The sequence below is a fragment of the Eurosta solidaginis genome, chromosome 1 (genome assembly GCF_040869045.1).
Source record: "Eurosta solidaginis isolate ZX-2024a chromosome 1, ASM4086904v1, whole genome shotgun sequence".
In the NCBI taxonomy this organism is placed as follows: domain Eukaryota; kingdom Metazoa; phylum Arthropoda; class Insecta; order Diptera; family Tephritidae; genus Eurosta; species Eurosta solidaginis.
The window spans coordinates 259,495,137-259,520,777 of record NC_090319.1 but is presented as its reverse complement, the minus strand read 5'-3'; the positions used below and the strand labels follow the sequence as shown (position 1 = coordinate 259,520,777).

Here is a 25,641-nt window from a genome sequence, read left to right as displayed (position 1 = left end):
CTGTAGGGACTTCGGGGTCCCGCTGGCCACCTGTGGATTGCTCCTCCATAGCTGGGCCTCGAATCAGCTCAGCAAACGTTGGGCGGATACCACGTCTTGCAGGGTAGCAAGATATTTCTGGCCGAAAGTGGATGGCAGGAGGTCTGCTGAAATAATTGGGTTCACTAAGGCTCACCTATCAATGGTCATTGGGGTTTTGACAGGGCACTGTCCCATGGGTATCCATGCGGTACGTCTCAATATACTGGAAACTCCATCCTGCTGCAGCTGTATGGAGGATGATGAGGTGGAATCACCAAATCACTTTATGCTTGATTGTCCAGCTTTTGCCAGAATTAGGCGAAAGTACTTCGGTCGCGACTCACTTGGATCTCCCGAGGATATATCCAAAGTTGAGATCGGTATCATTCGGAGCTTTATCGTTGCTACCCAACGATTCTCTAAGTAGCTGGATCTAGGTCACCGTTATTTTTGGTGTATGTGGTATCACAACGGACCTTCGTGTTGTCCAAGTGAGCTATCCTTATCAGGGCAGCTACCACCTAACCTATCCTATCCTATCCTAGGACCAAGATCGCAATGACGTGCAATGTGACCGGGCTTCCCGCATTTGAAACATTTGATACCTTTTTCACTCCGCTTTTGCGATCCTTTCAGCGCCTCCAATATTGCGTCTACCCACTCTGGCCTTTCTACCTCCACACGGCGTGCTTTGAAAACTTACTTATACAGAAGCAATGCTGTTTCTTGAGTCAGTGCATGGGATACCGTTTCTGCGAATGTGGGTTTTGGGTTTGCATATGTCGCTCGCTTCGTTTCTACGTCCCGTATTCCATTTATAAAACTCTGGATTTTTACCCTCTCGGTGTACTCCACGGGTGCGTCGGCATTTGCCAATGATCCAACCTTTCAACATCCGAAGCAAACTCCTTTAATGTCTCATTTGCTTTTTGGTAACGGTTTTGCAACTCAATTTGGTATATCTGTTTTCTATGCTCGCTTCCATAACGTCTCTCGACACCGGCCATCAATGCTTCATAGTTGTTCCGCTCTCCCTCGGGAATCGTCTGTGGGATTTCGGCTGCTGGCCCCTTCAATGTTACGAATAGAGCAGCAACTTTATCATCAGCATTCCAGTTGTTCACTGCTGACGTCTTCTCAAATTGAAGCTTGAATACCTCGAAAGGAAAGAGCCGTCAAAAGGTGGAGTTTTTACCTTCGGATTGCTCGCTGGAACAGCTGGGCGATTTAGTTGTAACTGTTGCATAAGACCTTTCAACGCTTCTATCTCGGCGATGATACCTGTTCCGAAATTTTTGTCGACATTCCAGATATACGTGCCTCTTGCGCTTCCAGTTAAGATGACATATATGTCTTCTGTTCTTCCAATTGAGATGACATTTGCGACGCCATTTCTGAAATGCGTGCCTCCTGTGGCTCCGGCTGAGATGCCATTGTCGATGTTTGTACAGAAATTGTGCTCGTCACTGTCTGCGGTGTTTCGTTTCTTTCTTCCATTTTTGTTGTTGTTTTGTCGCTGACATAATGAAAGACATAATCCTCAGCATTGTAGATTCCTTCAAATACCATAGCTACACTTAGTCGTTTTTGTAGCTGGAATTTATCGCCAGAAGTAGCCAATCCACGGACTTCCAACTCCTCCTTCAGTTGCTGGATCGTCAATTCACTCAACTTTGCCATGTCCAAGTTGTATTCCCAATCTGCGGAATTTATTCAACAATTCCTCTTCTGACACCAGTTGTAACGAATTTACTTGCAAATCCTCTTATTTGCAATCCTCTGCTAAGTTCGAATCACCAAACTGTTGAATAAATAACTCCAATATGTAATAATGCAAAATGGCCTTTATTAAAGTACTTCACAATAACAGTCAAACTGTGCAACGAATAGCTTGCTTAATAACCAAACTGATTGATAGCTCAAATCAAACTGAATTCTAACGCCTCTACAATTGCCGCCTTTTATACTCTTTGATTTCAACCTTCGCATCTTCTAGGCGCTTCCAGAATCTATTAGTCCAGCAGCTCTCAAACTTCTCAGCTGTAACTACAATTGCACAATTTTATAGTTTTTCTCATTGCATACTTATAGGAGTATCTCAGATATATGCATGTGTTAGTGCATTGACTCTCCGCTGCTCGTATACGTACATGGTACATATGTGCAGACGCAATTATTGTTTCGTTTATGTAGATACATAATGATTGATCTATGGATATGAATTCACGTCACTGCTTAGCATCGGCTTAGAGATGGCAGCACTCCTTAGTTTTGCTAATATTCGTAACAATATATATAACATTTTGAAAAACACAAAAAACCTGATTATTTAGTAAATAATACACCTAGAAAGTTGAAATTTGACATGTGGACTGATATTGAGACTTGATAAAAATTTTAAAAAATTTTTAAAATGGGCGTAGAACCGCCCACTTGTGATAAAATCAATTTTACAAATATTATTAATCATAAATCAAAAATCGTTAACCCATCGTAACAAAATTCGGCAGAGAGGTTGCGTTTACTATAAGGAATGCTTTGAAGAAGAATTAACGAAATATGTTAAGGCGTGGTCCCTCTTTTATATAAAAGATTTTTAAGATGGTCGTTGACGAATAAAATAAGTTATATCTTTGCAAAAAAGTGCTTTATATCAATGGTATTTCATTTCCCAAGTGGATTTATAAATAAATAAGAAAAAATTAAAATTTTAAAAAATGGGCGTGGCACCGCCCCTTTTATAACTAAAAAATTTTCTAGAATAATAAGCTATAACTTAGCAAAAAATAGTTTTGAATCAATGATATTTCACTTATCAAGTTTTATTGTAAGAGGAAATGGGGAGACATTTTTTTTAAACGGGCGGTGCAACGTGTTATGTAGAAAAGTAATTTATCTGAAAGGAAATGTACAATTGAAGCTCACGCTGAGTATATAATGTTCGGTTACACCCGAACTTAGACACCTTTACTTGTTTTAATTTTATTTTCGATTTTAGCTTTTTCACTGTCGCAAAAAAGTAGCACTGAATCTACGGATACATAACTCTTTATTTTTTGTTTATAGTATAGTTTCGAATAAAGGGCGTTGGTTTTAGGAAAAAGTCCATAAGAGCTGAACCCCAGAGAGGTTAATGACTTCTTCGGACGAAAAGTTCCCTAAATGAATCCTCAACAATTAAAGTTTATACGTTTTCAAATAAAAATTAAAAATATGAAATATGACTATCATATTGCATGTAAGTAACTATGTAAATACAGCGCACTTACCAACGTTTAAATTAAATTTGGTCGTTATGACATTTACTACACCCGAAATAAAAAGTTCCTAGAAACGACGAAAACAGTTATTAAAATATGAAAAGCAATATAGGTTAAAAACCTAAAAAACACGCTTTTAAATATTTAGTTTTAGTATCTACAATCCACTTAGATATTTGATGTTGATATCACCGTAGCACAGAGGTTCGTGTCTCCGCTATTAAGCACAACTCGTTTTGTAGCGAATTATTTAACCACTACAGCGAATCTTCAATAATTGCCGCTAGATGGGTGCAACTCTCCTTTTCGCGCCTAGCCTAGAGAGTTACAAGCAAGCATACATACAAGTGAAGCTAATATAAGCGTGTTAAAAATTTGATTGATTTTGCGTTAATCTAGACCAGAGATGTCCACAAGAGCTTCGTAGAGTGTATATTGGAACGATTTTCCGTCATCCCTTTTCAAATTTAGTTTCGAAACAAATCGGTTTCGGCGTTGTGCCATCATCAGTTTCGACTTTCGTTCTGCTTCTGCTTCGTAGAGCGTCGAACATTTCACCTACATGTCGTGTGAGCGTAGCGACTAAGATACATCAGAGCAAGCAATGAATCAGTTCTCGCTTGTACTTCAAGCTGTAAACATCTTATGCGTAAATTCGATTCACAATGTTTGCTCACATATACTACTACAAAAAATGTTGCGTTTGTGTTTGAAGCTTTATACACCACTGATCTAGACCAGGACAGGAGTTGCATATGATCCAACGAGCTGGAAAGGCGTGAATAGAAGCAGAGGAGTTTTGCATTGTAAGATCATAAGCAAAACCCACGATATTACACTTACCAAGTTGCTCATATCTCTAAAGAGGAAAGACTAATGATGGGCGTCCTTGATGAGGCCCTTATTGACGGGCCAGTTCAGCTTTACTAAATCTAACCCAGCAGAAAAATGGTAGACAGTTAAGCAAAGCGACAGTTTCGCTCTACTGGTCCTAATCGAATGCCCAACGCGACAATTGGCAGCCACACCTTTACTAACAGCGCTTAAGTCTGAGCTATTTGTATATAAGTGTATCAGTCAAAGGCGGGGACTATCTCAGAACCACCTACGGCTGAACTAGTCAAGAACTCGTGCCAAGGATCAGCAAAAGGGGGTAGTTGCCATTTTGTAGGACATCACAATGTTAGATGTGTCAGTTGAAAGGACAGCGGGCGGGCCAGATTAAAACTAGTACCGCCGCTTAAAGAGATAGTTCTGCGCTAGTTCAGAAGTAGTGAGTTTGAAGGCTTCAACAGTCAAATAAAACAATTGTATCATACTTAAGCCATAGATCTGTAAACATAACTTTTATTACTGTCACCCTAAGAATACCAAAATAAACTGTTAAAAATAAAAGGATTTTATCGACATTAGAATAACAATAAAGGCTGTTGATATGACAACAATTTCTGTGGCACCATAGTTATAAGAACTAAGTAATGAGCGGCGTAAGCGTAAGTTCCTGAAATTAGCTGATGTATTTGCCTAGTATTGAAAGTTGTCAGCTGCTGAAGTGATCAATGAGATCAGACCAACAGTTCCTTCTCTTGACAAAAAACCCGGTTGAATTACCCATAATGCGATCAATTCCACTAATGTCTGTTTATTCAAGAACAGCAAAAGCGACTTGTTGATTTTGCTACCGTAATTTCTTTAGGTGCATGAGCAAAAATTTAGATATCTTTACCCAATTTTTTTCACGGGTTTGTTTGAACTCAGCATTGATTTATATAGAAAAACGACAAAATCTAATATTATTTCTTATAGTCGCATACACCATTTTTTGGTGGTTGAATATAGTCTTATACATTCATTAGAAACAGTAGGTAGTTAAAATAGTTTTCATTCAATAAATAAAATGCAAATAGCAAATGCAAATGCAAAAAAACGTCAATACATGGAGGAGTGTGTAATAAATTTTTCAAACTAATGAATATCTTTAAAACAATTGGAAAATTCCACTCGTAAAGAACATTAATAACCTTCTCTTGGCAGATGGTGCCTCCTGCAATAGCAAAAAGACACCGGCAGGCGAAAGAAAAAGGGGTTTGTAAATTCAAAGGCATATGTATTAGGGTGGGTCGATTTGTATGGACGAAAGTTAACCGATATTGCGCCATCGATGTTTCGATAGGATACCCAAAAAAATTATTTGCGAGCCTGCGAAATTTCTTTTTTTCAAGTTTGATTTTTAAGGTTTTTTTTCATGACCTACTAAAAAAATTTTCATATTTATACCCTGTCCGACCCAAAAATGTCCGCTAAAAACGTTGTCGATAACAGTTTTTAAAAAAAAAAAAAAAAAAATATATATATATATACATACATGAAAATTTTACAATCAAATAAAATTTTTTTAGTAGGTCATGAATAAAAACCTTAAAAATCAAAGTCGAAAAAAGGTAAAAAAAAATGAAATTTCGCAGGCTCGAAAATTATTTTTTTGGGTATGCGTAGTGGAACTTTTTTTTCCTGAGCCCAAATCCTATTGATAAATCTATGGCGCGATATCGGTTAATAAATCCACCCAGTCTAATATGTATTTTAGTCAGCTGATTTCGAATTTTATGCCCGATTTGCCAATAAACCTTAGCCCCTTCTTAAGATAATCGTAAAAAAATGTTAAGTGCTAAATATGCGGCTATGAAAATAAAATAAAAAAATTTCGAACTAAAGTAAATATTGAAACGATTTTAGAGCAAATCCTCTTATTTGCAATCTTCTGCTAAGTTCGAATCACTAAACTGTTGAATAAATAACTCCAATATTGAATAATGGAAAAATGGCCCTTATTAAGGTACTTCACAATAACACTTATACTTTGCAACTAGCTTGCTTAACAACCAAACTGCTTGATAGCTCAAATCAAACTGAATTCCAGCGCCTCTACATTTGCTGCCTTTTATACTCTCTGATTTCAACGTTCGCATCTTCTAGGCGCTTCCATTTCCAGAATCTACTAGATGCCATCAGCTCTCAAACTTCTCAGCTGTAACTGCAATTGCACGATTTTATAGCTTCTCTCATTGCATACTTTCAGGAGTATCTCAGATATATGCATGTGTTTGTGCATTCATTCTCTGCTGCTCGTATACGTACATGGTACATATGTGTAGACGCAATTATTGTTTCGTTTATGTAGATGCATAATGATTGAATTATTGATGTGAATTCACGTCACTGCTTAGCATCGGCCTAGAGATAGCAGCACCCCTTAGTTTTGCTAATATTCGTAACACTGCCCTCCACCTAAGTCTGATCGTCCCGATCAGACAAATCTCCCGATCTAAACGCCGCTAGCATCTACGAATATACCACTCTTCTACTCCGTGGTTTCCCAATTGTTTGTATGCGGTAGATGGTGTCACTGGTCTTCTTCACAACTTTGTACGGACCTTCCCAACTGCACCGAAATTTGGCTGGAACGTCTTTCCGCCGGTGAGGGTTGTTTAAGAGTACCAAATCTCCCTCCAAGAAACCTTTCGAATTTTTGTTCTCACTTTACCTGCGTTTCATCTTACTACTCATTATTCTTCATCGTTCCCTCGCACTGTTGTTTGACCAATGAACTTCTTCGCAGAGCTTGCACTTGACGGATTGACTTTGCATCATCATTATCGTCTGGACGTTTCACAACAGTAGTGCGCGCTGGCTTGAAACCACCCTTGCATTCTTTTTGAAAAATTCTTTCAGTCATTTTCGTGCGTCCATTAGGGTTTGTCGATGCCGGTCTTTCTCTCGCAGGTACCTTCGGTTTTGATTTGTTTGGTCGATTCGTTCCATCAACCCTTGCCCGATCTGCTGCCTTTGACTTTTGCGTTTTTTGTCGAATCTCTTTCACCAGCACTCGATTACTGCTGAACCTTTCTTCCAAACTGAAGTTAAGTGGCTCATCCTGGTTCTCATAGCGCATAATCTTTCTTGGCATATCGATCCTGATGTCATGGTCAACTAAGAAGTCCACTCCAAATATGACTTCATCAACGATCTCCGCCACAACGAATTTGTGTAGAACCATGACCTTCCAATTAGGACTTCACATATCACCTCTCCCTGGACTTGGTTATACCCGCCTGTGACCGTACGCAACCTTGCTCCAGGTAACGGTTTTACTCTCCTGTTGACTAAATCAGATCGAATCAAGGAATGAGATGCGCCCGTATCTACATTCAGTACACGCTCCTTGTCATCCACATTCCCTCTGATGGTAAGACTGCTTGATTTCCTTCCAATTTGCGACACAGACATCACAGGAAATTCAATAGCTGGAGCTAGTTCTCGATTTTTCAATCTGGCACGCTCTTGCTCATCTCCTCCAGCTTTGCGTTTACGGCCACCCAAGTTAGAACTACCAGGACCAAGATCGCAATGACGTGCAATGTGACCGGGCTTCCCGCATTTGAAACATTTGATAACTTTTTCACTCCGCTTTTGCGATACTTTCAGCGCCTCCAATATTGCGTCTACCCACTCTGGCCTTTCTACCTCCACACGGCGTGCTTTGAAAACTGACTTACACAGAAGCAATGCTGTTTCTTGAGCCAGTGCATGGGATACCGTTTCTGCAAATGTGGGTTTTGGGTTTGCATATGTCGCTCGCTTCGTTTCTACGTCCCGTATGCCATTCATAAAACTCTGGATTTTTACCCTCTCGGTGTACTACACGGGTGCGTCCGCATTTGTAAGATGAGCCAATCTTTCAACATCCGAAGCAAACTCCTGTAATGTCTCATTTGCTTTTTGGTAACGGTTTTGCAACTCAATTTGGTATATCTGTTTTCTATGCTCGCTTCCATAACGTCTCTCGACAGCGGCCATCAATGCTTCATAGCTGTTCCGTTCGTACTCTGGAATAGTTTGTAAAATTTCGACAGCTGGTCCTTTCAATGCTACGAAGAGTGCAGCAACTTTATTTTCAGCATTCCAGTTGTTCACTGTTGCGGTCTTCTCAAACTGTAGCTTAAAGACCTGGAAAGGAACAGAACCGTCAAAGGATGGTGTTTTTACCTTTGGATTACTCGTTGAAACTGCTGGGCGATTCAGTTGCAATTGCTCGATACATCCTCTCAAAGCATCCACTTCGGCCTCGATTTTTTCCTGAAACTGTAAAATTTTTGTATCCTGTGCCTCCAGCTTCGATGTTACTTTTATCTCCTGTGCCTCCAGCTGCGAGGTTAGGCGGGCTTCTTGTGCTTTCAACTGCTCAGCCAACTGAGATGTCATATATGTCTTTTGCTCTTCCAGTTGTGTTTCCATCTTGGATGTAATCTGCGTCGACATTTCTGACATACGCGTTTCTTGTGCTTCAATCTTCGATGTTATTTCTGACGACATTTCTGACATACGCGTTTCTTCTGCTTCAATTTTCGATGTTATTTCTGACGACATTTCTGCAATATGTGCCTCCTGTGCTTCCATCTTGGATGTTATCTGTGTCGACATTTCTGACATACGCGTTTCTTGTGCTTCAATCTTCGATGTTATTGCTGACGACATTTCTTTTACTGTCGATGTTTGTGCAGATATTGCAGCCAAAATCATGCTCAAGTCTGTGCTCGTAACTGTCTGTGATGTTTCGTTTTCCTCTTCAATTTTTGTTGTTGTCTCGTCCCCATCAGGATAAAAGACATACTCATCCACATCAATTCCTTCTGCTTCCATTGCCTCTCGTAGCCGTGCCTGAAGTTCGAGTTTTACGCCGCTTGTATTCAATCCACGGCTCTCCAACTCCTTCTTCAGTTGCTGGATCTTCAATTCACTGAACTTTGCCATGTCCAAGTTGTATTCCCAATCTTCGGAATTTATTCAACAATTCCTCTTTTGACACCAATTGTAACGAATTTACTGCAAATCCTCTTATTTGCAATCTTCTGTTAAGTTCGAATCACTAAACTGTTGAATAAATAACTCCAATATTGAATAATGGAAAAATGGCCTTTATTAAGGTACTTCACAATAACACTTATACTTTGCAACTAGCTTGCTTAACAACCAAACTGATTGATAGCTCAAATGAAACTCTACTATTGCCCGACAGATTGCGTGCTTAATCAATAACTGCTTGATAGCTCAACTCAAACTGAATTCCAGCGCCTCTACATTTGCCGCCTTTTATACTCTCTGATTTCAACGTTCGCATCTTCTATGCGCTTCCATTTCCAGAATCTACTAGATGCCATCAGCTCTCAAACTTCTCAGCTGTAACTACAAATGCACGATTTTATAGCTTCTCTCATTGCATACTTTCAGGAGTATCTCAGATATATGCATGTGTTTGTGCATTCATTCTCTGCTGCTCGTATACGTACATGGTACATATGTGTAGACGCAATTATTGTTTCGTTTATGTAGATACATAATGATTGATCTATGGATGTGCATGATATCACTGTTTAGCATCGGCTTAGAGATAGCAGCACCCCTTAGTTTGCTAATATTCGTAACAATATATTAGAAGTTCTAAATGTGAATTCGAATTCTGTATCTGGGTTCGACCTCGAATGATATATGTAAGTATAGAGTGGAAAGCGGCCTTTATTTCCATAATGCCCACTTCACACAGAGTAAAACAAATAAAATAAATAAATGTAAGGCGCGATTCCTCCGAAGAGATTTTATGCCAAGCTTCTCTTTCAATTTTCGTCTTTTTGTAATTTTTCCGACAAATTGGCGGGACGGGACCTACATTTTTATGCTGACACCGAACGGCATCTGCAAGGCAGATTAATTTTCACTGATTCGCTTTTCATGGCAGAAATACACTAGGAGTGTTTGCCAAATCACTGCCGAGAAGCGACCTCGCTTAGAAAAGTTTTTTCTAATTGAATAAAATTTTTTCTTAATTTTCGATGTTCCTTTGACCGTGAGTTGAATCCACGATCTTCGGTGTGGTAGGCGAAGCAAGCTACCCCCACACCACGGTGGCCACAACTTCAGACAGAGAGTTAATGAAATAACTGGAGTTTTTTCCTAAAGCTTCAAAATTTTTTCTGCTCGCTTAGAAAAAACAAAAGAAAAAAATTCGATTCAAAATCAAAAACAAGTAAGGAAGTCTAAGTTCGGGTGAAACCGAACATTACATACCCAGCTGCACACTTGAAATGCTGTTGTTGTTTGTTTTATGTGCTTACTAGTGTTACAAGGCTGCGCAATAATATATATACATATGGTTCTATTCTGAACTAATTTTTCTTCGAGTTATGGCTCCCGAAACATAGAAAATTGCTTAGTCATATAAGGGGCTGTGCCACGCCCATTTTCTTAAATTAGATGTTTTTCCTATTTATAAATCCACTTGGGAAATGAAATACCATTGATATAAAGCTCTTTTGCAAAGACATAGCTTATTTTATTCGTCCACGACCGTTTTAAAAATCTTGTATATAAAAGTGGGCGTAGTCCTTAACCGATTTCGTTAATTTTTCTTGAAATCATTCCTTATAGTAAAGGCAACCTCGCTGCCGAATTTTGTTACGATAGGTTTAACGATTTTTGATTTATGATTAATAATATTTGTAAAATTGATTTTATGACAAGTGGGCGGTGCCGCGCCCATTAAAAAAAAAATTTCAAATTTTTAACAAGAGTCTCAATATCAGTCCACACGTCAAATTTCAACATTCTAGGTGTATTAATTACTAAATAATCAGGTTTTTTGTTTTTTCCTAAATGTTATATATATAAAAAGTGGGCGTGTTTATCATCCGATTTCGCTCATTTTCAATACCAATCTATTCTGGGTCCAGATAAGCTCGTTTACCAAATTTGGTGAAGATATATCAATATTTACTCAAGTTATGCTGTTAACGGACAGACGGACGGACGGACATGGCTCAATCAAATTTTTTTTCGGTACTGATGATTTTGGTATATGGAAGTCTATATCTATCTCGATTCCTTTATAGCTGTACAACCAACCGTTATCCAATCAAAATTATATTACCCTGTGTACAAGTACAGTTGGCTATAATAATGCAAAGTTTCTTCGCTTTTGGTAGTAAACCCAGTTGCATCGAGTGTGTCGAGTATATTGAGCATGAGTACAAGCATCGATACTTTGTTCCAGTATTTAATACGAGTACCGGTATCGATACTTTTCTAAAAGTTCTATCACTACTAGTGATTACTGTGATTAGTACTACGTATGTATATGGTTTTGAATATTTTTTCTTTTTTCGAAGAAAGAAGGTATACAGAAAAGGAAAATTATTTTTAAAGTAATTCCACTACTTCCGTTATAAAATTGTACAAAGTAGTAAGAGTTCAAAATAATTATTCAAAAACTATAATTATTATTATAATTATTTTTCTCCCTGAAAAGAAATATTTTGTAAATTTTTTTCCGATACGGTCTAATACTAAGTACAATGTATCGAAAATCAATAAAAAAAAGAGTAAGGGTACACGTTTATACATTAATTTATGTTGCTTTTGCAATAAGTTTAGCCATTAATAATGCATTCATGACGTAACAGCTGGAAGTATTCTACACGGAATTAGCTAAATTAACCAATCCACCAATTTAATGAACTGTTGGCACATTGTAATAAATTCAGTTCATTGGATTTATTCAATTACATAACTCATCACCTTTGCTCGATATTAAAAGGACAGCATGCACGATTTGAGGTGACAGCGCCAACCGGTGTACGCTCGAATAAATCGTTCAATAAATTAAAACATATATGTATGTATTAGAGCTGTGAACTGCATCCGGATTTTTCAACTATCCGGATAAACCGGATATTTGAATAACTGGATAGCTTGGCAAAAAATCCGGCTATCCGGATTCACAAATGGGAAATCCGGATATCCCCTGTTCGGCTATCCGGATACGCAAACGCAAAATCCTCATATCCGTATGTCCGGATACTGGAATATAAAAGTTGAATATCTGCATATCAGAATTGAACGAAGCAAACATCGAAAAATTATTCAAAAATATATTTGTAGATTATTAAATTAACGTCAAAAATTAAAAAGCTACAATTTTACAAACAAGTGAAAATAAGAACAGTGCCATTTGTTTTATATTGTGAAAAAATGCTGTTAATTGATCTAAATGCCCACGAAGTTATTGTTATTAATGTTAAATAAACATATATGGTACATCAATTTGTTGCTTTCACTGGATATCCAAAAATACGGTTATTAACCGGATATTCATAAATCCGGATATCCGGATAGTTTCACAAACCGGATATCCATGCCGTATGGATATCCGGATATTCGAATATGCGGATAGTCCCAGCCCTAATATACATACATAGTATATATGTATATATTTATCATAAATTTAATAGTAAATAATGTTTAATGAAATGATGTTGTATTTAAGAACCTGGATAAAAGTTGAGGGTGATTTTGTTTTTGAGGTAAGTAAGTAAAAAAAGCTAGAATAACTAATATTCCAGAAATCATTAACAACACCAGTTATCAACCGAAAGAGTATAAGAATATCTATCGTAGCTAGGAACATGAATTTCGATACGATACTTTTCCATATCGATACTTTTATACCAGACCTGTTAAATTTCCATTAACATTAATAATCATTAATTTTGTTTCCCTTTTTAATTTTAATGATTAATTAATTTTTTGCGCAGCACCCAGCAATTAATAATTAATTAATTAAAAAAATAATCAAAAATAATTAAAAAATGTACCCATTGTTTTAAATTAAAGACAATGATATGATTAAGAACAATTAAGTAATTAAAAATATTCAAACAATTAAAATTAATCAAAAAAATTAAAATTAATCAAATAATTAATAATTAAATTTAATTATTTGACTAATTTCAATTACTTAATTATTTTTGATTATCTAATTATTTCCAATTATATGATTATTTTGAATTATTAACATGAAAGAGAAAATGTTAGAAGTAAGAAATAAGTGGCTGAAACCAATTGTACTATTGTATGTACATACTTGTGCTAACTCAAGAAATATAAGATACATATTTATTCTTACTGATATTGTCAAGTGTCGCTGCTTTTTGTGAAAACCTTTAAAAACCAAATTGGAGAGCGTAAATTTTGGCTTATTACACCACAGACGTAAGTATATATCTGTATATATATATATTTTTTTTATATTATATGCTGGAAAAACACAGAAATAATTAAAATTAATTAAAAATAATCATTTAATTGTATTAATTATGTAATTTATATAATCAAAATTAATTGACATTAATCAAATAATTATATTAATTATTTAATTAAAAATAATCAAAATTAATTAAACTAATCCAATAATTATGTTTAACATTCCATAAGACAAACGAAAAAATAATTAAAAATAATCAACATTGTTTGTATTAATTATGCAATTAAAAATAATTAATTACAATTTTTTAATGAAAATAATTAATTAATAATCATTAAAAGGGCATACCTACTGACACTTAATCATTATACAATTGGCTGAGGAAAACTCATTATAATTAATAATCATTAAAATTTTTAATCATTATTTAACAGGTCTGTTTTATACACGCTTAAATTTTAAACTTTTTTGGACTACCAAATATGAACAATAAAATCGAATAGTTATTACAATGAAAGTTCAGAAATTTGTTTTAATTTTAAACTTTATAGTTTTGTGTTAAAACTCCACTGTTTTATCAGTGGGAGGTCTCGGCCTCGTCAGAGCTACGCATTCGCAGAGAATGTGCACCAGCGGTTCAGCCCCCAGTTCACAAAATCGATTTGTGTATCGGATAGATTTTACCTACTTATGTGATATCGCAGACTACAATGAGAGTTTGTAGGTCCTCTCTGCCTAGATTAGTAAGTTTGGAGGACACTCTCGTTGTGGATAGTATAAACAATTTGGCATCCCTTTACCCTGGGATTCAAACCAGTGTTGTGTGAACTGCTTTGGTTTCCCTAGTGTGTGCCTTTGTGAATCCACAGACGGGCTCTGGACGCTATAGCACCCTGCTAGGATAGGTAGTCTGCCTGTTCATTATCTTAATGATCCTGATGCCCGAGAACCCATTTTAACAAAATTTTGTCCCTTCCTATATTAAAATAGGCAAAGGAGGTATTCCCAATAAAGTTCTTACTGCATCAGCAGGGGTGCAATGAGGACACCCTTTATGTCAATACAAACTAGTGGATCATTTCGCTTAATTTTGTTATTGCTGTTCCATGCATAGTCTTCGACCACGAAGCTAAAGAAGCATAGGTGACTATTTTGCTACCAATGAAACTCAGATTTTGTTGCCACCCAGGAATAGCTCTGGCATGGATAGTTTTCTAACTCCGGGTAAAAGCCACTAGTACTGTTTTACCACCTTTCTATGATGCGCGGGGCTTATTTCACGCGAATGGATATTGTTTCCTCGTGCATCTCTGTGGTGCAGATTACTTGAGGAGAGAACACATTTAAGAAACAGGAATTCTTATAAAAATTTTTTTAGTGCTCCCTTCATTTCTTATATACACATACATATGTATGTATGTATACACAGCAGCGAACAGAAAAATAGCAGTGGCAATTTTTTTCATTTCTATTAAATTGTTTTTTTTAATTTTATTTTTTTTTCGACATATTAACAAAAGCTTCCTATATATTTTGCACAACTCTGCAAACCAATCCCAAAATTGTTTCGAAAAAATTCGAAAATTATAGATAATTTAACGAAAATTTCAGGCTTTTTATTTGAAGTTCCTAATTTTTTATTTAAGTATGCCGTTTTGTAGCACATTCAAATTTAATCTAACAAAGTACGAGGTAAACTTCTCAAAAAATTTGCTTTCAATTTGACAATTTTTTTTCTGACGGTTAAAAAAAAATTCCACTTTGTATAAAAGAAAACCTAAAACACTCTTTGTAAAAAAATTTGTCAAAACTTGATTTTTGGAGACCTATAACAGGTCCTATAACAGGACTCCATTGATTGGGCTAAAACTGCATACTTAAAAAGAACTCGAAATAAAAAATTTGAAATTTTCGTTAATTTTTCTCGAATTTTCTTCTTTTTTTCGAAAAATGGTTTTATGTTCGGTTTGCGTAGTTTGAGTAACAAAATTTGTTAGAAATGGATACGTGGCTTAAGCATATGAAATAATTTTTTGTAACTTTCCTACTTTGTAATACAACCCTGTTTAAGTATAGATACTTAATTCTAAAAATTTGGCTATAACGGCTTCTTCGAGCTTCACTTTTCAGGAATTACTAAAGAAGAAGCACGAAGAAGTAAGTATAACTGAAATTAATTGTTTTAAAATTGGATTTTTGTAATTAATATAAGTATTTGACAGATATTAAAACCGACGCTTTAATATAATCAACGTGTCTCGTGTTCTTAATATTTTCGTGCTAATAATCAGTGCATTCGCTGCCGCAACATTATTTTAATATTTCTTCCACGAATCGATGTGAAGAAAATCGCCATTTTACGTTTGTACATGAAACGCTATAATTTAAGAAGTTACGCCACGTCGCCGAAAATGCCAAAATCGAATAATGATTCATCTAGCGATAGCAAAGCTGATCGTACTGTCATTCAAGATGATACAATCAGCAATCTTCAGGAACAAGTCCACAAATTGCAACTGTGCTTGGAATCCTCCGAAAGAGACAGACTAAACTTGATGAAAACGCTCGCTTCGTCAACGACCGTCAATAATATGCCTTGCGAATCTTCATCTGAATCATCTGCTCATAACACGACAGAGATTTATACAAATGCCTCTACTGACGCCTACTGTTCAGCCACCATATTGGCCACCGCCGCCTCATGTCCAGTATACACACTGTCACACACTGCTGCGAATTATCCAATCCGCACATCACCAGAAATCTCATCTGCTGCCGCTGGTTACCCAGCCCTTACATCATAGCACATTACAGCTACAGCCGCCAACACTACACAAATATCTACCATTACTTCTAACAGCGTTTTTCATGCCCATTCATGGAACAACAATAACATCGTATCATCGGAACAGCGATCGCCTATTGTAGCGCCACACTACGCTCCGCAAAGAAACTACATCACAGCAAGCCATCCTACAAATTTGTCGCCGTACAACTTTTCATACATTTATCCCACAGCTGGTGCATCGTTAAATGCACCACTTTCGTCACCTATACAAAATAGCCAAACACAAATGCTGATGCCAGCCTACCACCACAAACTTCAAGGTTTGCCACAGTTCTCTGGCTCGCCAGAAGAGTGGCCAAAGTTTATTCTTGCTTTTCGAGAAACCACTAACATGTTTTCGTACACTAATGTTGAATATCTACTTAGATTGCAGAAATCCCTTAAGGGAGACGCCAGGTCTAAAGTCGTCTCGCTTTTAATTCATCCCTCAAGTGTGAATGCCTTAATTTCATCGTTGGAATTTCATTTCGGAAGACCGGAGGTGCTTGCTCGTAGTCAACTCGCCAAAGCTATATCATTCCCTTCTATCGCAAGTGGTAAGGTGCATGAAATTTCAACTTACCTGCAATGGTAACCAATTTAGTCGCATTCCTACCTCACCTGTCTAACCCAACACTGCTGGACGAATTGGTAAGTAAATTACCAATTTATAAGCGAGAAGAGTGGGCACGTCACACATTTATTATAAATAAGCCGTATCCCACTGTTAGCGATTTTAGTTTATGGTTGCGACAAATTTCAATGTTTGTTGTTAAAGCAACTGATTTGAACGCATCAAATGTCAAATCCGATCAGCTGGTGAATAAAGGTAATAGATCTGTAAAAGCTGTGCTTGCCATATCGGAAGAAAATAGTAAATGCATTTTGTGTAAAGAGAACCATAAATTATATCGATGAGAAAAATTTAAAGAATCAAATTATAATGAGCGTTGGGAACTTGTGAAGAAGAATCGTTTATCTTTTTGTTGCCTTTCTGAGGGACATAGCGTTCACAACTGTTTACCACGTGGCACGTGTGGTATATCATCGTGCCAAAAGTACCATAATAGACTGCTTCACAATCAGAACGATAATACTGGCAGCCCCACCTCAGTTTAAACAATCTGAAGGAGAGCATACAAACAAAAACATAAACAGAACCTTTCTCAAATTTCAGCCTGTGGAATTGCATGGGCCAAGAGGAACATTGTACAGGTCTACAAGTAGGATATGTAGCAGCACGCACATACACAGCCACGCTCACCTGATAAATTGCTTGTTCTTGTTCGTTTTTTGTGTGGATGCTATTTGGCAGTGTTGTACTTCTTAGGTCCAAGAAAATTTAGTAGCTGCTAACGAAAACTGTGTAAAATTTTTATTGCAAAATTACAAAGAAATATCCTTATTTACTTTCAAATGAGCACTTAATTACATCTCTTTTTAATATGCATATGTTTTGGACAATTTTAATTAACAAATTGTGATACTTTATTACTGGGGACGATTGCTAAAACATGGCCATTGAGGGAAGTATTAATAGACGCGTTTTTGCCTCGGTTCCAATAATTCGAATACTTTTCCGCCTTTGGACTATTGATAACAGGACAAAACGCGTCTTTTCATTTTTCTTTCCGCTTTTTTGGACGGGTTATTGTAGTCGACCTCGGTTTCAAACTGTTTTTCGCGGAGAACTTTTGAACGGGTAGAAAAACTTAACTCCCGTGTTTGTATTCTTAATACTGAAATAACTACGCGTCCTCAGATACCCCAATTGAAGACTTTTTTATAATTTTCTGAAGGACCCATATGGGTGCACTTAAAATTTCCTACTAAATTCGTTCAAAAAATTTACCATCACAGCAACCCATATCTGATATTCCGATCCCTTTTTTGCTTCCCTGTGTCGCTTTCGACGAAGCAACCCCGGTAATTTTGACACTTCGTTCAGTGTCAAAACTCATGTTCCACGCAGGTTCCACTGGGTTCCACGCTAGTTTGACACTGACCGAAGTGTCAAACTGCCGTGTGTTAGAAAGGGAAAGAAATTGTTTCCCTCTCATACATATCATACTTGTAAACCTGTACAATGAAGAGGAAGCATTCAAGTCATAGCTTTCATCGATGATGGAGCAAAAGTCACATTATTGGAAGAAGATGTAGCAAGTAAAATTGGTCTCACTGGCGCAAAGGATTTGCTACGCTTAAAATGGTTTAATAATCAGACAACAAGCGAGGTTTCTAAACGTGTAAACTTGGAAATCTCAGCTACCAATAACGGTGAAGGCAAGTTTTATATGAAAGGTGTGCGAACTACAAAGAAATTGTTTTTGCCACCACAAACGTTATGCGTAGACAGCTTTAAGCAATTTAGTGAGTCAATAAGAGATATTCCAATTGAGAGTTACGTTGACGCAGCCACCAAAATTTTAATTGGAATGTCGCATACCAATCTCATTAGGCCTTTGAAAGTAGAAAACTTTAACGATGGGTTCACAGTTCATAAAACTAAACTGGGGTGGGTGTTGTTTGGTTCTGATGAATATAATACTGATAAGGCTACGGTGTGTCACGTACACATAGATGATAACGATATTAAAGAGTTGCAAAAGCAAGTGGCCGATTATTTTTCACTTGAAAGGTTCAACACAAAGCTAGCGCCAATAAAGTCCGATGCAGATATTAAAGCCGATTACATTTTACGCAGCACAACTAAATTAATAGGTGATAGGTACAAAACGGGCCTCTTGTGGCACAGTAATAATGTAGTCATGCCAGAAAGTTATGACGTGGCATTAAAGCGACTTCAGCTGGTCGAACAAAAAATGGCACGCGATACGAATTACTCAGAATGGTATAAAGGGAAGATAAATGAATATTTGGAAAAGGGATATGCCCAAAAATTATCTGAAGATGAAACGAAACTGCCAAATCCGCGTATATGGTAATTACCCCATTTCGCTGTTTACAGTGTAAATAAAGCAAATAAGCCACAATTAGTTTTCGACGCTGCAGCTAAGGTTGACAATATGTCATTGAATTCTGCACTTATGAAGGACCCCGCCGAATATCAGCCGATACCATTGCATTCAATATTATTTAAATTCCGGGAGGGTAAAATAGCTATATGTGGCGACATTAGGGAAATGTTTGACCGCATAAATATTCGCGAGGCAGACCAACATTCCCAGCGGTTTCTTTGGCGTGGGGGCAATGTAAATAAAAAACCTGATGTTTACGTTATGCGAACTATGATTTTTGGCTATATTTGCTCTTCATGTTCAGCGCAATACGTAAAAAATATAAATGTGTTGACTTTTCAAAACGAAAATCCACGAGCAGTCGAGGCCATTATCAATCGCCACTATGTGAATGACTATGTAGATAGTTTCTTTAATATTGAAGAAGGTATAAGCACGACGAAAAAGGTGATTAAAATTCACAGCAAAGCAGGTTTTGAGTTAAGGGGTTCCGTTTCCAACTCTGAGGTGCTGCTCCAGTCTATTGATAAATCACTTTTACGCCAATGTAACTCTCAAAATTTATATAATACATATTCCGAATACGACAAGGTCCTTGGAATGCATTGGGATGCAAAGCGTGATGTATTCCCTTTTGATTTAACCTTTGCAAGAATACCGAAGCCAGTCTTGGATGGAAGTCGGCGGCCAACGAAAGCAGAAGTACTAGGAATAGCTATGTCGATATATGATCCTTTAGGTTTTTTGGCAAATGTTACGCTCGCACCAAAAATTTTATTGCAACGATTGTGGCGACTAAATATAGGATGGCACGATGCCATACCGGACGAAATTTATGAAAAATGGTACGAGTGGTATACTATGCTTGACCAGCTAAAACAATTCAGCATTCCTCGGTGTTATGGCAGCGTATTCAAAGATCCGGCTACTAAAGTGCAGTTACATATATTTGTAGATGCGAGTGAGCTAGCCTTTGCGGCTGCTGCATACTTCCGCATATGCCACGGTGATAATATTAGTGTAACTTTTGTCGCAGCCAAGTGTCGGTGCAGTCCTTTGAAGCCAATGTCAATTCCCCGACTAGAGTTACAAGCTGCGGTGCTAGGAACGCGTTTGAGCAAAGCAACCCATGATAGTCATACGGTTGCACCAGAAACAACAATATTTTGATCGGACTCAAAAACAGTCATTCAGTGGATTCGGTCTGAAGCGCGCCAATACAAACAATTTGTGTGCAATCGCATTTCAGAAGTTCTTAATGCATCAAATGTTTCGCAATGGCACTGGGTCCCTGGTACTTTGAACCCAGCTGATGACGCAACGCGACCACAGTTTAACAAGATATTTGTTGAAAATAGTAAGTGGGTTAGTGGACCTGATTTTTTGAAAGAGCATGAAGACAAATGGCCAATGCTTCCCGCTGCTATTAAAGTGTGCAAGAACGACATCGAGATGAGAAACAATTTTATATACTCAATTAAATTAGATGAAGATGTTATACCTTTTTCTAAATTTTCGAATTTCTAAAAGTTTCTAAGAGTCATGACCTGGGTCCGATATGCTGTTAAAAGGTTCCGTTCTTTAGTCCAAAATAATATCAAACGTTCCCACAACCATTAAAGATCACTGCTAAAGATATTAAAGAAACCGTGTTCATGGTGGTTCGACTAGTGCAGGAGGACATGTTTGCCGAAGATATAGACACATTGAGGAATGAAGAGCAGCTTTCGAAAAGTAGTCCGTTGTACACTTTAACCCCCATAATGGATGACCAAGGAATATTGCGCCTAGGCGGTCGGATCGACGATGCTCAATGCGTAGACTTATCAACCAGAAGACCAATTATCCTACCAAAAGCCCACGTTATGTCGCGTTTAGTAGTACGCCATTATCACGAGCTATTTTATCATCAGAACAGTGAGGCTATTATCGGTGCGATACTGTCCAAATATTGTATTCCAAACGTATGATGTCTTTTGCGGTCTATTAAAAGCGCCTGTCAGCTTTGTAAAAATGCAGCTGCTACTCCAAGGAATCCCCTCTTGGGCCAAGTACCACCTGATCGGCTTACACCATATGTTAGACCTTTTTCGTTTACGGGAGTGGACTATTTCGGACATGTTTTTGTTTCTATATGGCGGCGACGCGAAAAGAGATGGGTTGCACTGTTTACGTGCCTAACCATTCGAGCGATCCACTTGGAGGTAGCCTAAGATCTATCGTCTGAAGCAGCGATCTTATGCCTCCGGAACTTCGTAAATCGCAGAGATGTTCCCGTACGTATGCGTAGTGATAAGGGTACCAATTTCGTGGGAGCGAGTAAGATTGAGTGGTTACACGTAGCTGAGCGTCTTGGAGATGAATGCACCCGCCGTGGTATTGAATGGGTATTCAACACGCCTGGAAATCCAGAAGCCGGTGGTGCGGGGGAAAGAATGGTCCGTAGTGTGAAACAAGTATTGGCATTTACTTTGAAAGAGGTAGCTCCCCAGATTGAAACGATGCACAGTCTACTAATTGAGGCCGAAAATTTAATAAATTATCGTCCGCTTGCATTTGCCTCTGAAAAGTATTGACGATATTCCATTAACGCCTAATCATTTCATTCTGGGTGGCCCAAGCTATGTACAAACTTCAGCAGATTCTCAAGAAACATGTTTGAGAAAACAATGCCGAATTTTGCAAGGTCTAAAACAAACCTTTTGGCGCAGATGGGTTCTGGAATATCTGCCAACATTGACCAGACGCACTAAGTTGTATGAAAGAGTTACTCCAATTAAAGTTGGGGATGTTGTGATTGTGTGTGATGGCAATGAGAATTTGGGCGAGGTGAGGCGTGGAATTGTGTTGGAAGTATTCGTGGCTCCAGATGGGCAGGTAAGGTCGGCATTAGTAAAGACATCGAGTGGCACTTTAAGAAGACCAGCATCAAAGTGGACGTACGAGGTGAACCTCATATCACAGACGCTCCTTCGGTTCACGGGGGGCGGGATGTTAGAAATGGATACGTGGCTTAAGCATATGAAATAATTTTTTGTAACTATCCTAATTTGTAATACAACCCTGTTTAAGTATAGATACTTAATTCTAAAAATTTGGGTATAACGGCTTCTTCGAGCTTCACTTTTCACGATTACTAAAGAGGAAGCACGAAGAAGTAAGTATAAATGAAATTAGTTGTTTTAAAATTGGATTTTTGTAATTAATATAAATATTTGACAGATATTAAAACCGACGCTTTAATATAGTCAACCTGTATCGTGTTCTTAATATTTTCGTGGTAATAATCAGTTGCATTCGCCGCCGCAACAAAATTCATGGAAGTTTTTGCATAAAATATCCAAAAAATGAGCAATTTAACTAATGAAAATTGAAAAAAAATTGTCACTGCTTTTTTTTTTCGCTGCTGTATATGCGGCTGTTTGCCTTTCTATTACCTTCAACTTGATCGTAACTGCAAAATGTGTTTAACTTTATCCTTCATTAAACATTTCCTTTTTTTGTTTATAAATTATGTCTCTTCAGTTTAATTTGTCCAATTTGTTTGCACTACTTTTGAATATTTGACATTACTTTATTTACCTTTATAAAAAGTTAACCAAGTGGGCCTAAATACTTAAGCTTTATTGTATGTTTCTCTTATAGATTGTTTATAGATGTCAACAAAGAAGTTATAAATTTGCTTTAAGCTCACGTGCTATTGTTGATAATTAGCTCATAACCTCTGACTGTACTTTTTAAACATTTCATTTATCAAATTTAGCACGATGGCAACAGTGTCCATAATATTTGTTTTGTTTTTGCTTTATATTAACCCCTTAGTGGCCTAATAGAAAGAGAATAGTTCTACTTTAACTTGACTTCCGATTATTGTTATAAAGCACTGCATTTCGTACTCAACTCCAACCAGCTAAAATGGCTATGAAATATGTTGCCCACAACTACATAAGTATTCAAATGAAATTTCGATACCACACAAATTGCTAAAGCCTACAATTAGTTGTTGCCCACTTAAGCCTTTGTTATGCCTTTGTTATGCCTTTTAAAAGCTCGAATGTGCCGCTATCTACTGCATAAGGTATGGCTACTTGGAAGCGGGTGGTTATATGAGACATCTTACAACTGAAAGAGAGATAAATTTTCAATTCAGATATGTTGATCTAAGAGCCCTGAAAGTTTCAAAGGTTATCGGCTTTCCCTCACAAAAAAATTTCCTTCTAAATATTGAGCGTTAACGTGTTAAACGATATAAAACTTATCTAATATTCTCAAGAAGAACCGCGTGTCTCATATTTATCATACAGCTTATTATACACCTTCGTTTAGTCAAAAGTTTCATAAAACACTTTTACAACTCTGTTTTCAATTTTAATAACATATTTATATTTTAACCAGGGGCGCGCACATACTTCCCCTGTATAGATTTGATTTCAATGTTGCAGTAAAGAACTTAGAATATCGAACTTAAAAATTTGTTAATTTTATCACTATTAGTATCTAAGTCCCATAAGGTTTTGAAAAAAATTCACGCCCATGCGCAATTAAATCGTGCACCCTATATCTTCCGGAACATTTCAATGTTCAAGAAAGCACAGAAAAAATCTGTATTATGAAACAGACCGCCTGCTAGCCATTTTCTGATAACAAAGTCGATACGTTTTGTAGTTATTAAGGCGATATAAATTCATTTCACAAACAAAAAAAATACTTCAACGGAATTTTCTCCTCCAAGTAGATATTAAGGAGATAAATAACTGCAACGTTTTGGATTTACCTTTATCTCAATAGTTTTTAATGTTTTAGATGCTTTTCATATTTGAAGACGTTGTAATGGTGCATGGTTTAAACAAATAGAGAGGGTGCCCCCATAAATTCAGAAAGCAAAAATTCAGAAACATATTTTTTCAGAAAACATTAGTCAGAACCCTTTTTTCAGAAAGGTAAAATTCATAGGTCAAAACTCTGAAGTCAAATATCAGAAATCTAATTTCAGAATTCAAATTTCATAAGTGAAAATACAGAAGTCAAATTTCAGAAGTCAAAATTCAGAAGTAAAAATTCAGAAAGTAATCAGACAGCAAAAAAACAAAATTTTTCGCAAAATTCAAAAACGTTTATTTATGTGGAAGGAATTATGTATAAAGAAAAAGTCGTACAATCTAAAATTTTGAATTGTGTGCAATAGCGTTTATCTTTTTCAAATTAATTTACAATTTTTGTTGTTATATCGGAATACTGATTTGTAAGCTCGCGGGTTCGAATCGAGCTCAAGGCATAACAAAAATTATTTATCATTATTATTGTTATGATACATTTTTAGAATAGAAGAAAGAAAAAAATTTAGACAACTGCCAAAGCTCGTTGTATAGATCCATTTCGGGAACTGCTAAATTCCTTCACCGGCAACGTTTAGGCGCCGCTGCTACAACCATTCAGCTATCACAGTGGTTGTTTGTTTGTCTTTATTATTTCTACTTCTACCCTGTTTCTTGCCAATTGATGTTCACAGCACTGCGACATCTGTTGCAGAATGGATGCGAAAATTGCATTTGTTTCATGGCAATAATGCAATAGTGTCATATTTTTATTGACACTTTTTCCCCGTGCTCTGGGATGTATTAACAATTTTTGTTGTTTCAATTAAGAAAAAATGTATTATAGCAATAATAATGATAAAATAATTATTGTTAGGCCTTGAGCTGGATTCGAACCAGCGACCTTTTGAATTTACAGTATTAAAAAATGAAGTCTTTATATCTTTTCTTGCGTTTTCGATATGGCTCGCCTCCAGCTGAAAATTGCTGAAGTTTTGTTTCTATTATGCCTGTTCGTTTTTTATTTTATTTATGCAATTCAATATGTTAGGGCGTGTCCCAAACGCACTTCGAATGACGTTGTGCCACCTTTCGATGGAATTATTTGTACGGACTTCATCCAATTTGGTGCATTATACATATTCCATAATTCGATTGAATATAACGCCCTCTTTCGACGTTGCTGTGTTCCAGGCTAAAAAAATTCAGAAGTAACATTTCAGAAGTCAAAATTCAGAAAGTAATCAGACAGCAAAAAACATTAAATTTTGCGCAAAATTTTATGTTTTTTTGCTGTCTGATTACTTTCTGAATTTTGACGTCTGAAATTTTTGCTTCTGAAATTTGACTTCTGTATTTTAACTTCTAAAATTTGACTTCCGAATTTTGACTTCTGAAATTTGATTTCTGAATTTTTGTTTCTGAGTTTTAACTTCTGAATTTTGGCTTTCTGAAAAAAGGGTTCTGCCTTTTGTGTGGCTATGTTTACTGAAAAAATGTGTTTCTGAATTATTGTTTTCTGAATTTATGGGGGGAACCAATTGAGAGAGCAAATCCTATTAGTCTTATCTACTTTATTATATTGCAAGAACATACATCGCAGTCTTGTCTATGGGGCACGAATTCATTCGCATTTTTGGATTACCTG

The 25,641-nt window shown here is 36.8% G+C and overlaps 1 protein-coding gene across 2 annotated transcripts in view; it reads right to left on the bottom strand.

The window, feature by feature from the left end:
* Esp (Epidermal stripes and patches) overlaps positions 1-16,962 on the bottom strand; it is a 199,011-nt gene extending 182,049 nt beyond the window's left edge. Inside the window, exon 1 of one of the 2 annotated variants that reach the window (XM_067760546.1) lies at positions 16,823-16,962. The gene's annotated coding sequence lies outside the window, so the exon portion shown is untranslated. Of the gene's footprint in view, positions 1-16,784 lie in introns of both variants that reach the window. The other variant, XM_067760544.1, reaches the window with a different exon arrangement.
* Between the last annotated feature and the right edge of the window lie 8,679 nt (positions 16,963-25,641).